This window comes from Amphiura filiformis, chromosome 20 (genome assembly GCF_039555335.1).
Source record: "Amphiura filiformis chromosome 20, Afil_fr2py, whole genome shotgun sequence".
Lineage (NCBI taxonomy): Eukaryota > Metazoa > Echinodermata > Ophiuroidea > Amphilepidida > Amphiuridae > Amphiura > Amphiura filiformis.
The window spans coordinates 42,252,724-42,280,689 of record NC_092647.1 but is presented as its reverse complement, the minus strand read 5'-3'; the positions used below and the strand labels follow the sequence as shown (position 1 = coordinate 42,280,689).

Genomic DNA, 27,966 nt, shown 5'->3' with positions numbered 1-27,966 from the left:
ACAAAGTATTAATAATAATTCCTTTAAAAAAGGAATGAGGCGCCCAATGTGAGTTTGGTTGTGATGTGGTGAATTTCATGGTGTTTAGATTTGGTATTATCATTATCTCTCTCTTGCAAACCCGGTGACACCTCATTATAGATTTATGACCTGTCGATAGGTTGTAAGAGGGATAGCTTTTTCGAACGACGCAATTGGGCCATATATAAAAGAAAAAGTTTTGCTACTTTGCAGCATAATAAAACCCAAATGCAAAATGAGATCCTGTAGGTGGCCGGGGCACTCACATGTTAAGGTGGTACGGGTATGTGCAGCGGTCAAGGGTCCCCTTTTCAGGCTCTCCTGCAGTTCCTTAAGCCCCACATTTGAATCTAATCCAGTTCTTTGAGCCTCAAACTCTGACAATTGTAGCTCTTTAAGCTCAAATTTGGAAAAAATGGTATCCAGCAAGTCTGCAAATGTATATCATTGGAATTAACACCTGATAACGACTATTGACTATTAATATTATATAAAACTTCGAATAGTGGTGATGATTTCATTGCCGTCTTGTTGTTGGTAAGAAGAAAATTGGGCCCAGCATTAATTCAAAAGAAAATATCATACTTTCATCAAAATGTACCAAAATTTAATGTGTTTGGTATCAATCTGAACTAAAATTGAATCATTCACCAGATTCCGTCACCATATTGTACGTTTGGTTTTATGGTAATTAACAAACAAATGCCATCGGTTTAACCCCGATACATTATTCATTGAATGACTTTGAAACTTTGGGTACAAAAACTCATACTCTGCAACTTAGGTCAAATTTTGCACTATGATTGTTTAATTGAGGTTATTGGACTATGCCATTGAGATTAGGCTATTGTGGTCAATAGTGTTGGTCACCGTCTATCTGGTTTTTAAACCAGCTTAAAAGCCTTACAAAGGTACAAAGGTCACGGTTTATTTGGTGTTTTTATAAGTCCATTAATTTTGTATTTTAAACAAAGAATATACGCACATTTTATCCCGTGCATATCAGAAAACAATAAAAAATAAAATCCAAGCAAATTGTGGTTTTATTTCTGAGCTGGGCATAATTTTAGCAAAACAATTGCGAAGTAAATCTAGCAAGACTGAAATTAGAAGCTTTTTACAAAGTCATGCCTATATGGTGCGACCCTCCATAGAGGGCGCCCCAAAAAGGTCCCCGATGACCCAAGATTGGTTGCATTAGGATTTAAACTGTTCATATGAGACCAAATTTTAACCAAAAGTCTCAAAATAATGGTATTTTACAAGTTGACCTCAAATGACATTTGACCTCAGTATATGACCTTCAATCACCACCAATATATGAGGGTTCACAAAGTGCAGCTATGACTCAAGTTTGGTTGCAATAGGATTTGAACTGTTCATATGAGGCCAAATTTACAAGTTTACCTTGTTTGACCTCAAATGACCTTTGACCTCAGTATATCCTGAAAATCTGAAGTCAATCCGCCCATCCATGCCCGAGATACAGCATCCGGACGGAAGTACGGAAGCACGGAAGGAAGCATGGACATTGCAAAAACAGTATGCCTCGCAGTGGAGGCATAAAAAACAAATAATTCTTGCCTATTACGAGCTGATAATAGTATAGTCTATAATTGGTTTTGACTAGAACTAGCGAAGCGAGCACATTGGGGTCATTATTTCTCAAATCACCCAAAAAAATATGATTTTACACCTCACCCCCTTCAAATTTGTTCAAAATTGGTATACAAGGTGATTTTGGCTGGCAAAGCTCAAATTTCAAATTTTAGCTTAATCGGATGTACGGTTTCCGCACTATGCCCCGCCCATTTTCCGCGATTTTGGCAAAAAATGGCACGCCTGTCAATATTGTCACAACCATATCTTCGTAACCTACTGAGCTGAAATTGTTGTCATTTTTTAGCTAATCTCTCAAAGAATCAAAATCTACTATCATTTCGTGTGTAGGAGGAAGAGAAAAAATATGACCTTTTTTTCTGTACTTTGACCTTGAATTTGACCTTGTTGCCCACGTGACCCGAGGCGAATTTGCATTGGAATTACACCTCCATATGTTGTCTACATATTATCAAAAAATTGGAGGGGTAATATTTTTTGTTTTCTTGCTAGGCTCTCATAAAGCAAGCTGCAATTTTGCATGTAGGCTCAGTATACTGTACACATGTGTACACAGCGCACAGATATTAGAATGTATGTACATGATGCTGATGAGATTCACACATACTAAGGCATGACTGCCAGTGATAATTAATGCATGTTTTCAGTCTTCATAAGTCACTATTATGGTCTTTTAGACAATCCACTTAGGGTACACTTGTGAAATCAATGCTGCATTGCTTTTTGAGATGATGTAGCTCTTTGAAGAGGATGATGTCAATGATGGTGTGTCAATTGTGCATAGAATTCTATCTTTTGTAACCCAATATGCATCTTTTTTCACTGGCCATGTAAACTGCTTTGCTGGTCCATGAGGATGTATCCATGAAATTGATGTGGTAGTCGTCAAACTCCTCAGACACTTTGATCGACCATTCCAATCCACGGATTCCCATCGTACATATAGCAGACAAAGTTTTGTTCCTTTATCTCAAATTCCTCTGATTGGCAAGGTTCTTACTCATCTCTCTCCGAAATATGAACTACAGCCGAAGGTTGGGCTTGGGTACATAGTACTCAAGTTGTACACTTGAATTCTGGATTTAGTCTCAGGTACATATTGATGGTATTTCTGGGTTCCTTTGATAGTCTTTGCTATGTCAAATCTATCCTCCAGCTTTGATGTACACTCGCTCACTTTGTCTGATGTGACATAGAAGAATGTGATGCAGGTATGTTCCCTCAACAGAATTCTACCATGGAATCACATGTCAGGATCTGGTTTTCAGATGGAATTGCAGGCTTGCTTTGGCTACAAGTCGCTTTTATACAGCTCCACCGATACCGTCACAGGCGCTCTTGCCGTGAGATGTGGCAAAAAAATACCTCTCTGCTTGTAATCCAAAATCCTCATCATGGTGATGAAGTTGTACCTGTTTTTGTATTGACCAGTATACAGCCATCAGTGAAATATTTAGTGAACATTTTTGAGTTCCTATTTGGTATCTAAAATGTTTAATTTTTTTTTACAGTTGAGATAGTACTAGTAGTAGTTACCACATGCCAGTAGCCCTTCAGTGTGTGTAGATACTATTATAATATAGGCCAACTGTATATAGGCATATAGGTTAAATACCACTAATTCTCTATAACACAGGTTTCAATGGAAAAATAGGTGATTTCGAGCACGATTTTCTCATATAAGGAACTCTCACAGTGAAATGACATTATTCTCACTTAAGAGTAGAAGGATGAATCCCCAAATGACCAAAATTTCAACATATGATGACCTGAGACTTTTTTTGTTTTAAAGCACTGAAGTGGAAAGACCACAATTTTACAGTGCGCCCTCCTTTTTTGTGAACAGATTTTTTTTACTATACAGCTTGGTATTTTTCAGTGATTTCTAAGCACCTTTTAAAAATGCCATGCAAGAAAAAAGTCCCTCTCTTATTTTCACGCACTGCCCAGCACTAATTGGTGGTCTTTAACCTATATAAGCACAATTGGCTTATATTTCAGTTGAAAATGTTACTAGTGTAAACATTAACCTTTGCACAGCATGTTCCAACCCTTTAATGTTTGACAAAATTCATGATGAGTCCATACTGAGTGATTTGCTGACACCCTCCATTTGCACTTTATGCGGGATTGAGACAGCTGTGATACTGTGCTTTTGTATGCCTCGCACCTAATGACCTGTACAAATACAAGAGAGAAAACATGGCATTAAGTCTTTAAAATATGTTCACAATGTAAATAAAATGTACATGCTAACCATAATAAAGTCTAATAAAGTCATTTTATTGCTTATATTTCTAATTAAGATGTGTATATGACTGATTTACTTCATAATACCATGCGTTGCTTCTTAAAAATACCAAATTTTGACTGCTAACTCCCTACACGTACACTTTCATGTGAGCATCAGTGTGTATCTCTGGTAAATTTACATGTTACCATGATTGTAATGTTGTTTGGATAATGTGAGTAGTAATGGACATAATTAAATATGATTAAATATGCTTTTACTTCTATTAATATCTGAAGAATAGACTCTTGAAGACCCCCCCCACACACACACACACCAGCAACATCACACATATTATCTGCTATCTACTGCTGATAGCAATGAGGATTGGCTGAGAGGTGCTGTGCTGAACAGATGGCATGCCTAAATCGTGAGATTTCTGCAGAGTTTGAGTTAGGGTTAGGGTTAGGAAGGGTCAGGGTTAGGTAGGATTAGGGTTAGGTAGGATTAGGGTTATGTAGGATTAGGGTTATGTAGACTTAGGGTTAGGTAGGATTAGGGTTAGCGTTAGGTGGCAATCCTGTGATTTCGGAGTTGCTGAAATCTCGGGATTTTGGGTAAATTTCTGCCAAAATCCGGGATTTCGGCGATCCCATGATTTCGGCACAACAGAGGACATTGAATAGCGTGCATATAGGTTAATGTTATTATTTCGGGTTTTGATTGAAAAGTCCATGTCCACACAGCAGAAGTTGGCAACTCCCTGAAGCTTTCTGCTCCAGTTGCCAGTCAAAACTAGTCATCCAATCCATTCACAAATGCTGCCTGCCTGTTTACACCAATGTTCACATTGTATTCAAATGTGATGCATTGTTTTTAAATCTTCTTATTGCATTAACAATGAAATTATTATGTAAGATGGTGTTTTGGAAGATTCTTTAACAGCAGCAGTGAATACACATGCTAATTATCATAGAGAGCTGGGTGAGTGCGACAGGGTACTTTAAATGCTCACTCGTTATGATCTCACACTATGCACCAATATGGGGCGTGTCGGTAAAGGGACCTATAAGAGAAAAAAAACTTGGACAAAATGTCAGACTTTCAAAGGTTCAAATGTTGACAAACTTGCCATACCTGAAACCAAGTATCTTCGGCTTCCAAAAGATCAGTTTGATTAGACTCTGCAAAGACGGGGCGATGGTACCTATCAAATTCCAAAGCTACGTGGTCAAGCAGCACCCTCACCTCGTGTCTTTCTTTGCCCAACCTCTGCTAGAAAAGCACATGCACAGCAGATGAACCTATGCCTGCAAGATGAACATCAAAATGGTGCTATTAATGGTCACAGACTTGTACATTTGAGCACATGCATAGAGGTAGTGCAAAATCTTCTCTCCAGCATGTAAAAGAGTCGCCAACCTGTGAGGGAAAACTGTTTGCATCTCAAGATGATGAATGTAAATGGGGCATTGTTAGCTCTGTCAGCTTTAGGTGTACGCGCTGTAACTTTAACACTGCTCCCTGCAAGCTTTACACGGAATTAGACTCTGAAAAAGCAGGTCGCAGGCCAGCAGTAGCTAATGTTGCTTTGCAAGCTGCTTGCTACAGCACTAATGTTGGCATTTCAGCTGTACAGAAGATATTTGCCTCTCTGAACAGCATAGTTCCTGCAAAATCTGGACTTCAAAAGTCTTCCAACCAATGTGGTGATAAAATCAGAGAGGCTAATGAACTAGATATGGGCGATAAGCACCGTGGTGTGAAACGCGTACTTGACTGGCAGGGATATCCTGCAGATCATCCCATTGATGGGGAGTTGGATTGTGACTTCAACAACAGGTTGTGCACAGCTCGTGGCAAAACACCATTTGCACCAGCTACTCAGCGACGAGACACCTTTGTTGAAAATGTTACAAACAAGAAATACATTGTTGCTTATAATCTTGAAAGTAAGCTCTGCACAAAAGGTTCCCGGCTTCGATCTAAAGGGGAATGGTTTGAATGTCCGGGTCATGATGGGTGTACAGCAACTGTGCCATTCTATGACTCAATTGGTGATGAACATGAAGGTGGCAGGAAGATTGCAAAACAACTTCTGAACTCACCTGAACCATTGAAAGTTGGTTTAGTCACCACAGATGGTGATGGACGATCTGCTGCTGGTATCCAGGAAGTCATGTTAACTGCTAATGTAGAGACTGAACACTGCCTCGACCCTGGTCACCTTTTCCGCGGGTTTCGCAGAGCTGTGTCTAAGCTGAAGATGAGCGACTATTTTGTCGAAGCTGAAAGCAGCCGAGAAAAAAATAGGAAACAAACTAGATTAGGTGATGACCTGACATACCGTGTTTCTTCTGAGTACAACGCTGCCATTGCTGTAAGTGCAAACCATGAAGATCTGCAACGCAGACTTGCAAACGCGACGCAAGCAATCCTGGACTGCTATGAAGGAAAGCATAGAAAATGTGCAAGATACTCTCATGTATGTGGTAAACAGGTCTACACATTCCCTTACCACCATAGTGATGGTGGCAAACTCACCTTACTGCCAATGATAGGAGCTTGCTCAATCAAATTTTGACTGAAAAACTTGGCAGACATGCAGTTGACAAGATGAAATATGGAAGAAACACTCAAAAAGCTGAAGCTGCAAACCATGGGTACTCTTTTGTCAACTGCAAATCACAAACAACTTATGCTCGCAATGCAAAGAACAGGGACCATGCTGCCATACTTACCATGAACAATGGCCCAGGTCTTTCAATTGCTAAAAAACTGCAGCACTTGGTACACCTATCAGCAAGAACTCACCAGCCAGCAGAGCACTGAATGCTATGCAAGCCCATAAAGGCTATCAAAGTACATATGCAAGATCACCACAGGCAAAGAAGAGCCGATCTAAGCAAAGGACCACTAGATTTCAAATGCATGCTAGGATGAAGACATCAGCAAAGAAGAGTGAATACAGAAAAGATCAACTGAATCCAGTACTTGTTGTAGGTGATCAGTAGGGTCTGAACAGAAAGTGATCAATTAAAGCTGTCTTTCCTGCACCTGGTTACTTGCTTTTGTTTTTTTCTTTTTTCCCCCAATTTTAAATGTTACAAAATGGTGAATAGGCCTATAGTAGACCTTATATCTTATTAAAGTTGATGCTTTAAATTTGCTGATATCTTCACCTATGTGTGATATTGATAATAACACATGTATTCCATATTCTGATCATGTTGTTAATGCTCTGAATGAACATAATTCTTACCATAGAAAATGCAGTCCTCTTTTTCACCATGGCCTAAACACCCCTTACTTCTCCATCACAGTATATGTGCATTGTTCACTGCCGGGTCCTCGAGGTTGAGGTGTTTTGGATTTACACACAGAGTGTTATGGCACCTGTGTGAAACATGTTTATTCTGCCCAAGCTGGTCTTCCAGCACCCGGTGCCAATACATGTATGCAATGTGATGTGCATAGCGCTTCTTTCTCTTAGTATCCCCGGGAAGCTTTAGGGTGGAATAACCGTAAACTTTACCCGCTCTCGTTGGTGGTTTTCGAGGTCCTTTCCAAATTCTGCAATCTGTTTTCTTGTGCTTCTTGGACAGTCCATGCATTGTAATCTGAACCGGGACAAACCACAGTGGATCTGGGTGGGTAGCCTGGGCCTCCATTTTCTTCATTTGTTTTGTAATCTGGGTCAGAAAAAACAAACAGACAGCAGAGAAGGGATACAATGTCAAATATATGCTTATAAACAAACTTAAAAGATGGGAATACTTATAGCAGTGTGCATTCTTTAATTTTAATATTTTGTTGATAATATCGATTGCAAAGACAACCACACTTGAAAATTTATTAGCATCTTTCTATCCTTTTTTATTAAGCTTATGATACCAGTAGCCACAGGATCACATGCAGCAAGGCCAGGCCATACCTAGCAAGGCTTAAGCCAAAGGACCAGGCCAAAGCATAGGCCTGTTATCTCTGACCAGTCTCTAATTTATTATGTTTATATACTGCAGCACGTTATATCTGCATGTGTGATGCCAAAAGTCACAGAGGACTATAGGCCTCTATGTCTGATCATGCAGTCTCCAATCTGTATAGTACAGCACGTCTATCTGCATGTGTGATGCCAGGCCTATAGTCCCACGTCACTAAGCTTTTAATCATGCCAAAATTACCATTTTAATCTTAATTAACATGTAATAACACTTATTGATGCAGCCTGGACTAGTCATGCTAGTCATCCATTTGAAACACGGCCGACTTTGAACATTTTAAGCTTAACAAATCAAATTACCCATGTACCGGCAATGCATGCATGCAAAACGCAACATGGTTAACATCAGTCTTACCTTTGTGAGCGAAATGACAGGGGATTTCTAATAATCATGCACAAATGGCACAATAAGCAGGTTAAATATTAGCCAAATAATGTTTCTACTTTCCCCGATCGAATTGATTCGGGGTTAAATGTCAAAAGTTTGCTTAGTTTGCTTGACAATGTCAGCTCCCAAGAAAAAGCCAGTGTTTCTATAGGTTAAATACCACTAATTCTCTATAACACAGGTTTCAATGGAAAAATAGGTGATTTCGAGCACGATTTTCTCATATAAGGAACTCTCACAGTGAAATGACATTATTCTCACTTAAGAGTGGAAGGATGAATCCCCAAATGACCAAAATTTCAACATATGATGACCTGAGACTTTTTTTGTTTTAAAGCACTGAAGTGGAAAGACCACAATTTTACAGTGCGCCCTCCTTTTTGTGAACAGATTTTGGCCAACTGGTTGGGGGCAAAATCGATATGCAGCGGATGAATTTCGGGGAACTTTTCATCAAAACTGTAAAATAATGGTAGAAAACATGCCTTTCCTGCATGTTACACTGAAATTTGCACTTTTTTTACTATACAGCTTGGTACTTTTCAGTGATTTCTAAGCACCTTTTAAGAATGCCATGCAAGAAAAAAGTCCCTCTCTTATTTTCACGCACTGCCCAGCACTAATTGGTGGTCTTTAACCTATATGTACATTAAATACATATGTTTTCACCTACATGTACATGCTTGTTTTGTGAAAGCCTAGCAAGAAAACCAAAAATATTACCCCTCCAATTTTTGGATATTTTGTAGACAACATACAGGGGTATAATTCCAACACAAATTTGCCTCGCGGTCACGTGGGCAACAAGGTCAAATTCAAGGTCAAAGGTCAAGATTTTTTCTCTTCCTCCTACACACTAAATGATAGCAGATTTGGATTCATTAAGAGATTAGCTAAAAAATGACACCAATTTCAGCTCAGTAGGACCTACCTATGGTCGCGACAATATTGATGGGCGCCATTTTTCGCTGAAATCGTGAAAAATGGGCGGGCATAGCGAAAACCGTACCTCGATTAAGGGATCTGGAATGAGCGTTTTGACAGTATTTTTTGTGGGACATAAGAGCACATCAGACATATCGAATTGCATTCTGAATACAAAGAATGTCTTTCTGATATCAAATAATTTTCATTTTTTTAAATTCACGAAATCATACAAATTTTATGACAAATTATTAAAATTTGATATTTTTCACATTTTTTGATATATAACAGTCCTCAAAATCAATTTTATAAATCTAATGATATATTCGTAAAGTGTATGAAGCTGGGAGGAAAAGCCGGCGATCAATTGAAAATTTTGACCTGTCATATTGAAGATATGGATTTTTTTTCCCAAAAGACCTAATTTTTTTTGCTGTTTTGGGAAAAAAATCTTCAATACGAAAGGTCAAAATTTTCAATTGATCATCGGCTTTTCATCCCACCTATACATACACTTTGAGAATAAATCATCAGATTTATAACGTTTATTTCGAGTACTGTTAAATATCAAAAATATCAATTTTTAATCATTTGCCTTAAAATGTGTATTACATTGCGAATTTCAAAAAATCAAAATTATTTGATATTAGAAGGACATTCTTCGTATTCAGAATGCAATTCAATATGTCTGATGTGCTCTAATGTCCCACAATAAATACTGTCCAAACGTTCAAACCCCACCCCTTAAGCTAAAATTTGAAATTTGAGCTTTGCCAGCCAAAATCAAATTTAAAGGGTGTGATGTGTTTCCCATTGGGTGCACGAATTGAGAAATAATGACCCATTGGTAGAATATCTTGGATCATAATTCATTGGTATCAGAGTACAGCACAGAGCCTGTGCTAGTCTTGACCTCCTGCTTTCACTGACACAAACAAATGATGACCCGGTAATTCTGTGCAAACAAAAATCAATTTTCCTCAATCCGGTCAATTCACAATACGCAGTGCATCATGGGAAAATGTTGACATCCAAAGTCTGTGTAATACGAATACAACACCATAACATGTTATTGTGTGTTTAAATGTCAATATAATTATGTTACATGTGAATGTACACTAAACAGTAGTTTCAATAATTGTAGTAGATCCATATTCGATCACACATTATCACACTCAAGCAAAAATACAATAGTGGCTAGGAAGGCGATGTCAACTCTGTATTCAAGTGAAACCGTGTGCACCTACAAAAATGAGTGGTTGTATTCAAATGAGTATAACATGAGTTTGCTGTGAGCAATTGCAACAATTCTTTTTTTTTTATTTAGACGCGTGTAGAATTTGCTCTTTCCAGTGGTAATTTCATTATTAGCAGATTCCTTACAGATATCGAGTTACACCCCCTCAAACATGAGTTTACTTCTTTTTGACTCAGCCTGTATATGCCCATATCACACTATACAGCTCTGCTATCTATAGGCTAACTTCCAAGTTTGTTAGTGATGTAGGTGCGTTTTTCGCTGGTCTAAGAATCCAATCGCAGAGCATACACTCACATGTACACGAGAAAAGTGTAGTTGATAAGAAATTATTTTCACCTTACTTCTGGCCACTTCATCATTGGCTGCTCTCTTCATTCTGGTTATCTACAAAGGTAAAAGATGTAAATTAAGAGGTTTAAATTCAAAGCCAATGACACATTTGGATTTCATTTTTGTTGACTTGTTTGGAAGAAGACCAGGGCCGTCCGCCATGGGGGTGCAACACCCCAACGATCCCTAAAAAGGGGGAAAGAGAGAAAAGGGGAAGAGAGAGAGAAGAGGAGAGAGAAAGAGAGGGAGGGAGAAAACTTCAATCAGTTCGTAATATAGGCCCTATTAGGCGGGTATAATGGGCCTACAATGATGTTGGTCAGGCGCATTGAGATGATGTGGACATAGATCTAAGGATTTTGCCAGATCGACAAAATATGTGCACATCGCATCACCCTTCTGCATAGGTGTAGATCCCAGGGGTGATGAGGGGGATGGTCCATACAATCACACCAATGACCAAATTAACCTCACATTTGGCCATATAAACCCAAAAAGTGCCAATTTTTAATTCCACTTTTGTACCACACTTCACCACTGGTTTAGCTTCAATATGGTACAAAATTTACGATTTGCCTCTTCCTTTTGGTCTATTTTAGACAAAAAATTAAGACCATTTTGAAACATTTAGCGTTAAACTGCCAAATTTCTGCGCGCTCCACGCGCATTTATCTCAGCAAACCCATTCTGTGAGTAGATTTGCGAGAGGCTCAATTGAAATTCCTTTTTTTCATCTCAAACTTTGACACGATCACACATCTCACAAATAGAGTTATAATTCCGTCCTTTCTATTATGTAAATCACAAACATGAGTGCTAGGGCAACACCTCTGATGCCCGAAATAAGCAAAAACTCATGATCTGGATCAAAATACCCGGACTAAATTAACCAAAAGATGTTAAAGGCCTCGACATCTTCCTTTGGCACGAATTTAGTACCCACAGTTGTCCTCAATTGTGTTCATTTTAGCATTGAAATTGCATTTTTTTGCGCGCGCATGCATTAGTCCCGGTAATATTCTTTTATTAGAAGATCAGTGGGACAATAGGGAAAATTTTGGTGACTCCGGTACATCCCCCTTTAAATTTTAGGATTGAAATAGCAAATTTTTGCCCGCTACGCGTGCACTTTATATCAAGTTTTCGTGCATTATTCCGCGGTAAAGAAATTCTGAGGACAGCTTGGAAAAACTTGAGATACAGTGTGGTGGAAGGGTGTCTTCTATCCGAAGAGCCAGGGGGGGTAATAAATAAATAAAATTAATTTATTCCGCCATCATTAGAATATGTCGGAACCACGTTTGCAGACTACAAGTGGCGCAGGGTCCATCAGTACAACGACTGTGACTACCCCCAACATCTTCCCATTGCACCTGGGTGGGGTGAGGCAAGCGAGGCAAAGCGCCATGCCCAAGGGCGCAACACGGTGGTGGGACGGGAAATCAAACCCACCCACGAGGTCGCACGTCGAGCAAGCTCTCGGATTATGAGTCCAAGGCCGTAACCACAATTATGTTGTTGAAGGGGGCCAGCAAAAGGTAAATCCGCCACATACCAGCAAAATTGATTTCTTGACACCCCCCGTGAGAAAATGGTCTAGCGATGGCCCTGAAGAAGACAATTTACCAGCAGCTGATGAAGAAGACAATGCAGCTGATAGCTGCATCTTTTAGCTGATTTAAGGGATCTAAAATGAGCGTTTAGACAGTATGTTTTGTGGGACATGAGAGCACCTCGGACCTGTCGAATTGCATTCTGAATACGAAGCATGTCTTTCTGATATCAAATAATTTTCATTTTTGAAAATCACAATATAATACAAATTTTATGACAAATTATAAAAATTTGATATTTTCAAATTTTTGATATATAACAGTCCTCAAGTAAATTATATAAATCTAATGATATATTCTTAAAGTGTATGTAGCTGGGAGGAAAAGCCGACGGTCAATTGAAAATTTTGACCTTTCATATTGAAGATATGGATTTTTTCCCAAAAGACCTAATTTTTTTGGTGTTTTGGGAAAAAAATCCATATCTTCAATCTGAAAAGGTCAACATTTTCAATTGATCGTCGGGTTTTCATCCCACCTACATACAATTTAACTATAAATCATCAAGTACTGTTAAATATCAAAAATATCAATTTTTAATGATTTGCCATAAAATGTGTATTAAATTGCGAATTTCAAAAATCAAAATTATTGGATATCAGAATGACATTCTTCGTATTCAGAATGCAATTCGATATGTCTGATGTGCTCTGATGTCCCAAAATAAATACTGTCCAAACGTTCATACCCCAGCCCTTAAGGTTGTTCTGAACCATGGAATTATTTTAGCCTTTTAACTTCAAAATTGTTGATTTATAAAAGTATACATATTTCGAATGGAAATTACCTTACGAATCCAGTGGTGATGTCAGATTAATTTAAAAATGCTCAATTTTGGAGAAAATCATCAAAAACCGTAATTTTGACCCAAAAATTTACGTCAACTGTAACTAATTTTCTTTTCAGTAAAAAGAATCTTATTGATTTTCAAAAACTAGGTATGAAAATCTAGGATCCGTTTTTTTATATTTTTTATATTTTGACCATCTTTTAGACATATTCGATAAAAATGATTGAAATTTGACAGTTTCAGCATAATTTAGGTAATACTGGTGTATATTTTTGTTTTTTTGACGCAAATTTAAAAAATAAAAAAAAAAACGGCTCCTAGAGGAAAAGGAGCTGTACACGATAAGACCAAAATTTTACCTTTTCAATAATGAATCTGTTAGCTTTAAAGAAAATTTGAAAACATGCACCAAAAAATTAACACATTTTAAATAGCCGTTTTGTATCAAAAGTGGCAGTAGACAACAATCAAACAACCCATGTTTTCAAATGTGATCATCTTGTTTCCTGTAATTTGCGCAGCTCATAGTCATAATTGAGATACACCTTCCGCGCACGTTTTATGAAAATCCAAGGAATATTTTCCATAAAAAAGAGGAATAATTGTTTGAGCACTGCGTGAGATACACTGTCAGGGTGAAGAGCGCATGGGAACTGCGCCAGGCTTGTTGCGTTGGGCACGAGGCACGTTAGCAAAGTTTCCCACCATTGACCATGTGGACGATTTCAGATGGCAAAGGGTGAAACATCATAATTAGAAATTGATAGAAATTTGGTAAAAAAATTAAAAAGCCAAAATTTCATAGTTCAAACTTTAAGTACACCGACTAATGAATATAGAATTCAAGAAAACTGGAATTCTGCATTTTTAAAACAAGCCATTGTTCAGACCAATACCTCACTCAATGAAATTGGTCAAGAAATAATTAAGTGATCCAAATCCCAAGGAATATGGAAATTCAAAAGTTAATGATTGCTCTTTTTAACCTTTTTGGCTATTTCTCCTTGGCAAGAGATTATGATGTTCATATTCACTTTTACAAATGTTTGGGCTATTGTGTCACATTCCTGGGCTCAAGTGATGTAAATAATAATCTAAATCTATGTCAATTAAGTCAGTATTATTATGCTAATTATGTTATTGTTTTATCATTGTAACATGCTTCATAGTCATATGTCAAGTATAGTTATCATATTTATGTTCTATTTCATATCATATCAAATGAGTAGCCTTTTAGCAATTGAAGGAAAATGGTTGATGGATGATTAACAGTGATTAGTACATCAGTCACTTATGATAAACAAGGGATTTACTCAAGGATATGGGTTAGGTTAAATGAGAGGTTAACAACATTAATGAATAGAGGATTTATAAGACAGAGAGATGATTATACTACAACATCACTTTTACTCAATGGCATTTCCAAGTCATATCATCTACACCCTATTTCTGATGAATTTATGTTTTGTCTTAACTTGGCATCAAATCTAGTTGCACTTTATGTTCAAAATGGACATCATTGACATGAATCTTGGAAATGCAAGACAAAGGCCAAACCTTGATTTATACATCTCGTCCTCCTACACATCATGTGAGGATGAAACAAGAAGCATGTAGTGACAGGAAGTTAACTTGGTTTTTTGTTGGTTAATAGTTTTACTACATCATAATAAGCAATGATTCTATTGGCTAAGACTTGACTCTGTATTCCAATGTAAATGGTAAATGTAAATATTATATATAGCCAATGTAACTTTAGCACACTTCACTTCGTATCAGACCGTCACAACTACAAGACAAATAAACTTCACCGTTTGGGTCGATCCCTCAACATTGGACTCCATGTTTAACTCTTCGGTAATTTCCCCATACTATATTAACACCCCGTCACAATAGCCTATAATTGAATTTGCACAAAAAGGGTTCTTGAACAAGAGAACTATACCATTTTCCCCCGATGTGGCAATAACGTCAGTGCACATTTCATTGGGCGCAGCTTCAAATCGTCAGCGTTCGCTCAAAGTGATGCCGTACACATACACACGCTTAAAGACGCACTCAAAACAGCTAACTCGCCCGACGCCCATGATCATGTTTAAATCAATTTGCTTGTAAAAGCTGGCCTGATTTTTTCACATTTCCATAGGTCTCTTACTTGGTTTGTGACCCTCTATCATGATTACAATCGAGGCAAACATTAGTGATTTAATACAAAGCAAGGTGCCTTTCAAACTGGCGAGTACTCGCTAGTCCGAAGCACCGCTAGTCCGAAGGTTCGCTAGTCCGAACACGTATTTCAATGGAGGACGTGACGGTCGCTAGTCCGAATTCGCAAAAAGGTTCGCTAGTCCGAAAAAAAAGGTTCGCTAGTCCGAAGGTTCGCTAGTCCGAAGGTTCGCTAGTCCGAATTTATTAAAAGGTTCGCTAGTACGAATTGTTAATCAGGTTCGCTAATTAATCCGAATCAAAAAAGGTGCTCTAGTCCGAATTTTAAATAAGGTCCGCTAGTCCGAATGATAAATAAGGCCCGCTAGTCCGAATTCTATTGTTTTGCATTGTTTCTTTAAAAGTAATGATGGCAAGTACATAAAAGTATACATTTGCATAAAGGAAACAATGCAAGTAACCCAATAAGTTTCCAAATCGATGAAAACTGTATATTTATGTTCTAAAGACAAAAAAAGTATACATGGTATAGATGCTGTTTTTCTTTTTTGAATGTTTTATATATTCCTTTTAAAAATTACTGATGTAGGTTTTGCAGAATGAATGAAATTGCAATCAAATATACACCATCGCCTCAATGGTAATGGAAATAATTCAAAACAACAACGAGAGCTAGGCCTATTATGAATGTCTAAAATACAAACTTTTCTATTTATTTTATTTCTTCATTGATTACTTTCTCTATAAATCCTTCTTCCTTTAATTTTTTCTTTCTTTCTTTCTTTCTTTCTTTCTTTCTCAAGCTCTTTCTTTCTTTCTTTCTTTCTTTCTTAAATTCGGACTAGCGGACCTTATTTAAAATTCGGGCTAGCGAACCTTATTTATAATTCGGACTAGCGAACCCTAAATCAAATTGAATTAGCGGACATGATTTTAAATTCGGACTAGCGAACCTTATATATAATTCGGACTAGCGAGCCTTATTTAAAATTCGGACTAGCGAACCTTGTTAAAAATTCGGACTAGCGGACCTTATTTAGAATTCGGAATAGAGAACTTTCGGACTAGCGGACCTTCGGACTAGCGAACCTTCGGACTAGCGAACCTTCGGACTGGCGGGCCTTCGGACTAGCGGGCTGTAACCTTCAAACTTACCTTTCTGCGCAGTCATCAGCAGTTGAGCACTTTCAGTGTCCATGTCATCATCACTTTACTCCTCATTATCAGTGAGCAATGTCATCTCACTATCAGTCGCTTCATTGCTGTAGTTGGCTTCAGGGCTGGCTTGACGGTTGGAGGGTGCTCCAGTGCTGGAGGGGGCTCTAGTGGAAGGGTTACTTGCATCCCTGTATATTATCAAATCAAAGACCATGATGAATATCATATAGAAATTCACCACCAACATAAAAATTATGCAATATTTTTCTTATAACTATGGCTTGTGCAAGTTGCTGAAAATGTTTGCCACAGAAGACCATTTAAAAAAATATATGTTCTGAATACGAAGAATGTCATTCTGATATCAAATAATTTAGATTTTTGAAATTAGCAATGTAATACACATTTTATGGCAAATCATTAAAAATTGATATTTTTGATATTTAACAGTACTAGGTCTTTTGGGGAAAAAAATCCATATCTTCAATATGAAAGGTCAAAATTTTAAATTGATCGTCGGCTTTTCCTCCCAGCTACATACACTTTAAGAATATATCATTAGATTTATATAATTTACTTGAGGACTGTTATATATCAAAATTTGAAAAATATCAAATTTTTATAATTTGTCATAAAATTTGTATGATATTGTGATTTTCAAAAAAATGAAAATTATTTGATATCAGAAAGACATGCTTCGTATTCAGAATGCAATTCGATAGGTCCGAGGTGCTCTCATGTCCCACAAAAAATACTGTCGAAACGTAATAAACGCTCATTTTAGATCCCTTAATGTGTATCAACTTTATAATATAGGGAATTGGGTCTATTTATGTACAAATACCACCAAGATCTTTTGATAATATTTTCATCAACATGAAGTCTATCCACAATTATGATACAAGAGGTAAAGATGATTATCGGGCCGAGGTCCATTGACTTAATGTTTTGTCACTTGGCCCTAGGCTGTGGAATAGCTTACCAAAGGAAGTCAAAGAAGCAAATTGCATCTCCAAATTCAAAACTGGTATTATTAGAATCATTAAAGGTGATCACTAACTCTTGATTATCGCATACATGTAATGTTTCTGTTACTCTATTGTACAAGTTACTAGTTACTTATAAACACTTTTTAAATATTTTTGCATTGATTTGCCTAGTTAATGTATATAAGTGATATTCAAGATGGGTTCCGTGTTGTCTTGTTTCTGTTTTTACTTGTAAATATCTAAACTTATATATTATTTAATGTAAAGGTGATGCATTGTCTTTCAGGCCTTTGGCTTTGTAATGCATCTACCTCATCACATCATTATTTTCCACATTGCTTATCTCTGTTATGCTGATTATATATGTATTGATGATGATGAAAATAAAATAAGGGCATTTAGTTGGTGGAAAAGTGGGTCAGTGTGGGCAAGCCACAAAGAATTTGTGCACGTCCTAACAACCCGTTTTTGTAGGAGAAAAAGAGAATCCAAATTGGCATTGTTTTTATCTGCCCAGACAACTGCATAGTAAGTTAAGGTAGCTGTGTACTCTCAGACATGCATGTAGTAAAAGTGCAATAACTTTGTAATTATTCGCAAGACATATAAAAGTATACATTTTTATAAAGGCAAGACATCAATGAATCTTAATATAAATATAGATTTGGTGTAAAAACAACAGTTATGAAGAAAATCACAAAAAAGTGAGTTTTTGGCAATATTTGTTAGGTACATCATAACAAAAAAACACTCTTTCCAAAATATTTTATTTTGTTTTTATCTCAATCTTGAGGCTCCATTCCAAACGCTTTTTTTAGTTTTTGATATTGGCCTTATTTTTTGAGATATTGATCATATAAGGCATCAAAATGAACTTTAAAAAATTCACAAACGCCTATTTCCACAAAATGATGCCTAAAATCGGAAATAGACCAAAATATAAAAAAATGGGAAAACCGCTTTCTTGAGTCGATCATGCTTCTTACGATGATCATATTTGCTTATTTATAGATGCTGTATTTATTGATTTATCGTGTACCTAAATTGTCATTTTACCGAGAAAATGATCATTGAAATAATGGCCGTTGAAGTTTAAGGCGATTTAATACCCTGATTTTCATCAGTACCCATCTTCTTTTTTTTTATTGCAAATTTATAATATTTATATGTTCATCATCTCATGTCCTGAACTTATAAAATATCTCTACATACAAAGTGGTATTAGACCATTTTAGAAAATCATTTTAGCCCTATATATTTTTTTTGTTTACTGTATCCTGGTAACTGAGATGTGTGTTTCATAACAAACTATAATATATTCTATTGAACATGTCCAAGTAGAATACATGAATAGAATACATAAAATCCTTTGTTATACTATCTATAGAAATATACTCACTGATTATAACACTGAATAAATTAAATAGGCCTAAATAATCTCTTCCACATAGACAATTAATGACAAATAGACAATTAATACTACACCATGTATGTATCTTCTATAATATGTTGTTAGGAAAAGAGATTAAAAAAGGCTATAAGGTCATCAAAGGTCAGGTTATAGGTCAATTGGTTCAGGTCAAATTCAGGCATCAATTTTGAATACATGTGATAGTCTGTGATATCATACATGTCATAATGAGGCATCAATTTTGATATTTTGTCTGTTACTGGATATATAATGGAAATGTGTGAGGTGGATATACTAAAATACCTTGGGATGTAGTCCGAATAATCAGACCCAGAACAAAATATTAATTTCTGACATGATCGTGTACTGGGTCTGAACTGTTTCCATATGAAATCTTGATGGCAAATTGGACAATAGAAGCACATGGTTCTACGTGACAGCTTTTTAATCCCTATTCAGGTTACGTGAATCACGCTATTGTGGACCATCCTTCTGATACTTGAGTGTTTGGACAAGCGGAACGGTTTTTTGTCTACCTCTCTGTTTGTAAACAAACCAGGAGGTCAAAATCGTCCTCCTCGCCGAATACGAAAGTCAGCGTAATAGTACGGCACTACTTGGGATGTAAATGGTGAGTACACTTAAGATTGCCTAGTTGAGTTGGATTGGGCAAATAAATATAAAATAGTTACCAAAATCACAAAAATGAAGCTTACGGAAAACTACCTAATATGGTGGTATAGGTGACAAAAATACAATCTTTTCAACATTGCTGTAGTGTGGTTGTGGTAACCTGTTACCTATGGCTTAATTAAGTTTCAGTGACATAGTGTTGCAAGTTCAAAATACAAAATATAGCTCGACATTGAAAATAGAAGCATTTTAACCGGTTCGTTTTTTGATAGTTGTGGAGCACCAAGTTCATGAAGTCATAAAAGAAATCAGGGACCACTTATTCCCATTTTACATATCAACATTATTTCCCTGATGTGTTAGCAACACATATCCAAAATTTTAACGAAAATTAATCCGTTGATAGTAAGCTTTCCAAAATGAAGTGAATTTAAATCATCAGTGATGTACCTTCTTTTGGCTTCTATCTTCAAAAGCATGTAAGCTACATTGATACCGATGCCACCAATAACACGAGAAGATTTGCCCCTTCATTTTGCATACCACTTTGTCCAATTTTTTTTGTAATTTCTTCACAAAATGTAAAAAATGCAAAAAATCACCCTTAAAGTACCCCCTTAAAGTGGTCACATTTTGCACTTTCATCGAATCTCACAGGAGAATGCGACAGTTTCCGTTTTTGTAACTTCTATTACGTGAACATAGGGTAATTCGACAGCCCCTTGAGAAGTTTGAGCGAAATCCATTCGTAACTTGATATTTAAATCGGGGGAAAGAACTTGAAAAAACCCACATTTTATCAGCTAAAACGGAGCCATTTGACCACTAGGTTTTTGTGAAATCAGTGCTTCCATGGTGTTTCCATAATTTATATTTAAATTGATTTTTTAAAAACTTTTTTATTCCAAGAACTGCTATACCCCATGATAAAGTCAAAAGAGTACCAGTGGAATGCTAGTCATATATGTACCATCCTACCAAATATTATATTTAAACAAAAATCAAAACATGTCTTTACATGTGAAAATTTCAAACAAAAAATTGGGTAAAACCAGGGAAAAACCTGTTGAATTCTGCACCTTGAAAATGAATTTTAGGAATAGAGTGACATCATAGAGGTATTCTAATTGTATCCAAAAGTTGTAGAAACATTAGGAATGAATTAAAACAATCAATTTAAGAAAGAAATTAACTAAAATGGCAAAAAATGAAAAAAAGGTTGATTTAAATCAGTGATTTAAAAAAAATCCAAGTGATTTATTTTAAATCACGATTAAAATCAATGATTTATATCAACATGATTTAAATCAAACCCTGATTGTAAGAATAGCACAGTAGCTCTAATAGCACCCTTAAAAGAATTCAAAAAATAGCATAATTGCGCTAATAATGTGCTAAAGGCCTAAACCATTTAAAGAACAACACAATAGCGCTAACAGCACCCCCAAGTGTACTAGAATTAAACTAGAATTTTGCGGTTCTCGACCTGCGCGGTTCTCAACGCAAAGCGTCGGCCGCAATGCCTCCACCTTGACGTCCATCATTTTAACCAGTGCAATTTCACTTGACCCCAAAATGACGTTCACATTCTTTGTCTCACTAAGGCGGCTGTTCCCACCATATTTCATGAACCTGCAGCAGTCTGTGGCGATTTGACCCCAGATGACCCTGAATGACCCCAAAATGACCTTGACATTTTTGGCTTGTTTCAGTTGTTATCCCCACAAAATTTCATGACCCTGCGACAATCTATGACAATTTGAACTTGGATGACATTGGATGACCCCAAAATGACCTTGACATTTTTGCCTTGTTTCAGCAGTCGTTCCCACCAAATTTCATGAACCTGCAACAATATATGGCCATTTGACCCCGGATGACCCCAAATGACCTCACAATGACCTTGCGATTATGCAAATTTTGCGCTGAAAAGCATATCAGGTCAAGAACCTCTCGCTGTGCTACTCTCTGCCAAGTTTCATCACTGTAACGCGTACAGATCTCAAGATAAACAAGGTTATTTTGCTTGATATGCATAAATTATGCAAATTAGGTACCGTACTTAATTACCATACTATGCGACAAAAACCTGCTAAAATTTGGAGACCCCCAATTGCCACCCCTCCACCAAATTGCATCACTATACGCCTTACCAGTTCCGAGAAATTGCACTCACAAGCTAGGACGGAAATTCAAAAAATGTTATAAGGTCTAAACCATTTAAAGAATAGCACAATAGCGCTAATAGCACCCCTCTAAATGTACTAGGAGAATTTAAAAATAGCATAAATGTGGTAATAACATGCTATAAGGCCTAAACCATTTTAAGAATAGCACAATAGCGCTAATAGCACCCCTTCATATGTACTAGGAGAATTCAAAAATAGCATAATTGCCCCAATGTGCTAGAAGGTCTAAACCATTTAAAGAATAGCACAATAGAACGCTATACGGCCTAAACCATTTTAAGAATAGCACAATAGCACAAATAGTACCCCTCCAAGTGTACAGGAGAAATAAAAAAATAGCATAATTGCACTAATAATGCGTTATAAGGCCTAAACCATAAAAAGAAGAGCACAATGGTGCTAATAGCACACTATAAGGACTAAACTATTATATAAAAACATCAGATTTTTTTATTTCAATCAATTTTTTACAAACTTTTTTAATTCCAAGAACTGCTATACCCCATGATAAAGTCAAAAGAGTACCAGTGGAATGCTAGTCATACGCACAATCTTACCAAAAAATAAAAATATGTTTTTACATGTGAACAATTCAAAAGAAAAAAATTGGTAAAATCATGTGGTAAAAACCTTGAAAATGAATTTGGTAAAAACCTTGAAAATGAATTTGGTAAAAACCTTGAAAATGAATTTTAGCAATAGATAAAGTGACATCATAGAGGTATTTTAATTGTATCCAAAAGTTAATTGTATCCAAAAGTTGTAGAAACATTAGGAATGAAGTAAAACAGTCAATATAAGACTTAACTTATATTTATCAAACATGGTAAAAATGAAAAAAGTTGATTTATATCAGTGATTTAAAAAAAATCAAGTGATTAAATCAATAATTTAACAAACCAATTGTAAGAATAGCACAATAGCCCTAATAGCAACCCTAAAAGCGTACAAGAATTCAAAAATAGAATAATTGCACTAAATAATGTGCTATAAGGCCTAAACCATTTTGAGAATAGCATAATAGCACTAATACATGTAGCACTCCTCTAAATGTTCGAGGAAAATTCAAAAATAGCATAATTGCGCTAATAACGCGCTAAGGCCTAAACCAGTTAAAGAATAGAACAATAGCGCTAATACAGGCCTAAAAAGTTCTAAACCATTTTAAGAATAGCACAATAGCACTAATAGCATGCTATAAGGCCTAAACCATTTTAAGAATAGCATGATAAAGAATAGCGTTTAAAGAATAGCATAATAGCGCAAATAGCACACCTCCAAGTGTTCTAGGAAAATTCAAAAATAGCATAATTGCACTAAATAATGCGCTATAAGGCATTCTAAAAATAGCATAATAGCACTAATAGCATGTTGTAAGGCCTAAACCATTTTAATAATAGTGCAATGGTGTTCTAGGAAAATTCCAAAAATAGCATAATTATGCTAAAAACATGCTATAAGGCCTAAACCAATTAAAGAATAGTTAATAGCGCAAATAGCACACCTCCAAGTGTTCTAGGAAAATTCAAAAATAGCATAATTGCACTAAATAATGCACTATAAGGCATTCTAAAAATAGCATAATAGCACTAATAGCATGTTGTAAGGCCTAAACCATTTTAATAATAGTGCAATGGTGTTCTAGGAAAATTCCAAAAATAGCATAATTATGCTAAAAACATGCTATAAGGCCTAAACCAATTAAAGAATAGTCAATAGTGCTAATAGCACCCCTCCAAGTGGACTAGGAGAATTAAAAAATAGCATAATTGCGCTTAATAACACACTATAAGGCCTAAGCCATTTTAAGAATAGCACAACAGTGCTAATAGCACGCTATAAGGCCTAAACAATTTTAAGAATAGCACAACAGTGCTAACAGCATGCTATAAGGCCTAAACCATGTAATAACATGCTATATCCTGCCTGTTCCATTTGAATAGAATAGCACAATAGCGCTAATAGCACCCCTCTAAGTGTACTAGAGAATTCAAAAATAGCATAATTGCGCTGATAACATGCTAGGTCTAAACTAATTAAAGAATAGCACAATAATGCTAATAGCACCCCTCCAAGTGGACTAGGATAATTCAAATATAGCATTTATTGCTCTTATAACGTGCTATAAGGCCTAAACCATTTTAAGAATAGCACAATAGCATGCTATAAGACCTAAACCATTTTAAGAATACCGGTAGCTAAAAGCACCCCTCCAAGAATAATAACTGTGCTAATAACATTTAAAGCCATTTTGAATGTCCCTAATCATGGTTTTTTTTCGAAGTCTTCAAATTGCACAAATAGCACACCCATGAAAATAGCGGTGCTATTTGAGCTAACATGTATATAAAAATAATGACAAAATTGCGCTAGAAGCAGGTATAAGGAGAATAGGAGATAGTATGCAATTGTCAGCTATTGCAACTTTCTTGTCCCTACAGGTAAATTCAACAACTCTTCCTGTACCTTTGAACATGTACAGGAACCAACCGTTGTTAATCCGTGATGAATCCACAGTCCAGTAGCGTATACGCGAACGCAAAGTTACGCGTGTAACGCGTTACGCATGAGCGCATAAAATTTGTCATGCCTGGAACGTATGTGTAAACATGAACTCTCTTATGTTGGCGGTAGCAGCTAAATATTACCGCTTTATTCTTTAGTTTTATTGCTTATATCAACAGAGAAATACCGTGATCTTCTTGTAATGACAAACGGACATTCCGAATGAAAGAATCATGTAAATTAGACATCTTTAGCTTGTTTCGTTGTTGAAAGGGATTCAATCATGTTTCACCGTTGTTTATCACCAATTAACCTCATTAATATACGCAAAGCCTGTAATCCAATCAAAAGAAATTGACCGCGCACTAATTGCAAGGTCATTGATAACTCACAATGACTCCGGACGCGCAAAAATGACTTCTGCGCGCGCGTGCGTGTATAACCTACGCACACGCCTACGCGATGCCGTCACGCTTCTGTGATTGGTAGCTCTTGTGGTCGGCGCGAATGTTATATTCGCCTGGTTGATTTTTTTGTAGGGCAGGTTACAACAATGATTAAAACTGGTTATATTTAACAGCGTTTTATGTAGGCCTGCTAAGAATACGCGATTTTGGAGGCCAAAAAAACGCACACCGATTCTCCAAAAAACGCAAAAATCCGAAAAAAAAAAAAAAAAACGCAAAATCTAAAAAAAAAAAATTTTTAATTTTTTTTTTTCGCGGATTTGGAGAGTCCCTGGGATCAAGTGCTATCATCATTTAAAAAAATTTGAAAAAATTAAAAAAAAAAAAAAATTAAGAAAATTAAAAATTAAAAATTATGCTTTTAAAAAAAATATTTTATGGATTTAGAGAGTCCCTTGACCTAGAGTGAGGTACTGCAATCATTTGTGGTTGATTTTTAAAAAAATTGAAAAAAGATACAAAAAAATTACAAGTTTGTATCCAAATAAGACAGATTTGTAACTTGTGTTCACTGCATAGTCTATTGAAGATATAAAAATGCATTGGTTTTGTACTTAAGTCTATATCTTAGATAGATTTTGAAGTGAACACAAGTTACAAATTGGTCCCATTTGGATACAAACTTGTAATTTTTTTGTATCTTTTTTCCAATTTTTTTTTTTTTTTTTTTAATTTTTTTTTAATGATGGTAGCACTTGATGTTAGGTCCAGGGACTCTCCAAATCCGCGAAAAAAAAATTAAAATCACAAAAAAAAAAAAAAAAATTTTTTTTTTTTAGATTTTTTCAAAATGTCAAAAAACGCAATTTGAGCCAAAATACGCAAATTGCGGCGCAAATAACGCAATTGCGTATTCTTAGCAGCCCTAGTTTTATGGCATAAAATAACAAAAAAATGACATTTTGATTTGTTCAAAATATACGACGGAATGAATGACAATAATAACTTTGCACCATCTATTTTGAGGTCATTGTGTGAAATTGTCAGGTTTTGTTTTGGGCCTTCAGATTTTTCCTCGGAGCTACCGCTCCTCGGAAAAATACCTCAGTGAAAAACAAAACCCTCCGATTTCACACAATGACCTCAAAATAGATGTGCGCAGTTATTATTGTCTAATACAACTCGCGTCCGGCGCGTCTGCGTGGTTTACTTCGCTCGGGCAGCTAAACCACTCAGACAACGAAGAATTTAACGTACCTGTAGTTGTTCCTCACCATAGGGCCATGAATGCGGTGTACTCAGTGGAGAAACGGGGTACCCTGAGCTCACATCGCATGGATTCAAAACATGGCGATGATCAATACAGTCACAAATCTGGTCATTTTACACCTTAAAATTTGCTCAAAATTTACACGTGCCCAAACCAAATGTTTTGTAAAGTCTTGTAAATCGTCACATGAGGAACGGTAGGAAGTTGTGATAAGTAAATATCATATTGTCTGTACCAGCAGTGGCGTATCGTGGATTTTCTTTAGCTCCGGAGGTTAAAGAAAATTATGTAAATTTTGCCGCCTCTTGCAGCAGTCAGAAAAGGTTAAATTGACCAAATTTTTTTCCAGCCAGGATGACTCTCGAAAATCGAAAAAATGGGTGGGGAGCTGGAAATTTTCAACAACAAAAAGAATTCAAACGGTTAAACCCCCAATTATTACCACCACCACATCGAGCTGTCTGTCTGTCTGTCTGTCAGTCGACTAACTACTTAAAGGAAGACCTCTGACCTCAAGCAGAGCAATCAGTCAAAATCTGATTCATAGTGACGGAGGTCCCGAGTACCTTGGGCTACTAAGTCTTGGACACACACGGATTAGTCCGAATAATCAAACCCAGAACAAAATATTAATTTCTGACATGACATCTGTCATCTGGTGAATTGAATTGAAAAACTCGGGCTAGGCTAGCATAAATATGATATAATGCTCATATATTCATCATTTTCAAATTATACTGGGAAATTTAAATGAATCATTGTCATTGAATGAACACATGCAGCTTTCAACAGCTGTATGATAATTCGCATATTTCAAACTACAACAGGAACAATGGGAATGCACAATCTTCGGCTTCGCCTTTTATATAATACTATTACTATAGTAAATACCAGAGAACTTCAGCGGTGGCTTTTTCTAACATCGCATCACAGTAAACACAGAAGTGAGGTTCTGATCGGCTAATTATAATTAGCTAATAGCTACCACTGATCGGACCCTGATCGTTGTCTGATTGGCCAATTTCCTGCCATGACAACTGAGTCAGTGACTGTTTTGCAGGGCGTGCGCGTATACATTTACATGCAACATCATGCCACTGCTGAAGTTCTCTGGTATTTACTATAACCAATCACGAGTGCATTTTCATGGTTGGATTCATCATTAATGTGTTCATACAATTAAAATATCCACTGCTGTAAATACCCGGGTAAATTGCACAATGGCAATGACAATCACTCATTATATAAGCTAAAATAATAGTTTCTCGATCATGAGAGCTCAATTGGCACGCAACCAATGGCAATTGCGTCAAGCGTACAACGTCAACACTACCACACACGTTTTGGGTAGCGCTGCATTTCCTGTGCCGTGTGTACAATCAAACGCGCTATCGTGTCATTCCACTATTAAACATGCGACATTACGCATTGCACACAGAACATTCATACTCTCATGATCAAGAAACTATTATTTTTGCTAGTTATAGTTTCCGAATTTTGCATCTCACAGTGCTCACCTATGATTTTTGCACCGGACCGGATCAAGGATTCTGCAGATTTTCTCAGTTTTCCTCAGCTATTTAACAATTTTACATTAATTAGAAATGAATTTACATTGAATGTCACGGAATCATCTTATAAGATCGCATGAAAACATCAGGAAACCCAAAGAAATCATAAAAATCTTACTTGTTTCCAAGCTTACGTTAGTTTAAATTGGCTATTATTGTGACCCTTTGACCTGTATGACAAGCTTCGTCTACGGATTTGCTTGCGCAGACGCAAAGAATTTTTTTGTAAAACTCTAGTCTGATTGGTTCCAATTATATGTCACTCGACGACCCTCTAATTATCGACATACTTTTAAAGTATGATGTTTTGCATAGACTTTTTGTATCGAGTTTGGTGATAAATTACGTGTTCGTAACTATAAAAATATTTGTCAACTTGTGAATCAAATGTGAATTAAGAAATATATTGCATTATATCCTAACAATTTTGATTAACCTTTTGCGTGGTTCGCAAATAATTTTAAGAATTTTTGCAATTTTTAGGAAA

The 27,966-nt window shown here is 36.4% G+C and overlaps 1 long non-coding RNA gene across 2 annotated transcripts; it reads right to left on the bottom strand.

Moving 5' to 3' along the window:
* Positions 1-282: 282 nt before the first annotated feature.
* LOC140143110 (uncharacterized) lies at positions 283-27,577 on the bottom strand. 2 transcript variants are annotated; one of them, XR_011857618.1, is made up of 7 exons: positions 27,426-27,577; positions 16,502-16,692; positions 10,784-10,831; positions 7,134-7,563; positions 5,980-6,159; positions 5,009-5,181; positions 283-3,819 (listed from the first exon to the last, which is right to left on the bottom strand). It is a non-coding gene; the product is annotated as an uncharacterized lncRNA (long non-coding RNA). The 2 variants fall into 2 exon arrangements; XR_011857619.1 differs by having other exon boundaries at positions 10,789-10,831.
* Positions 27,578-27,966: the final 389 nt, after the last annotated feature.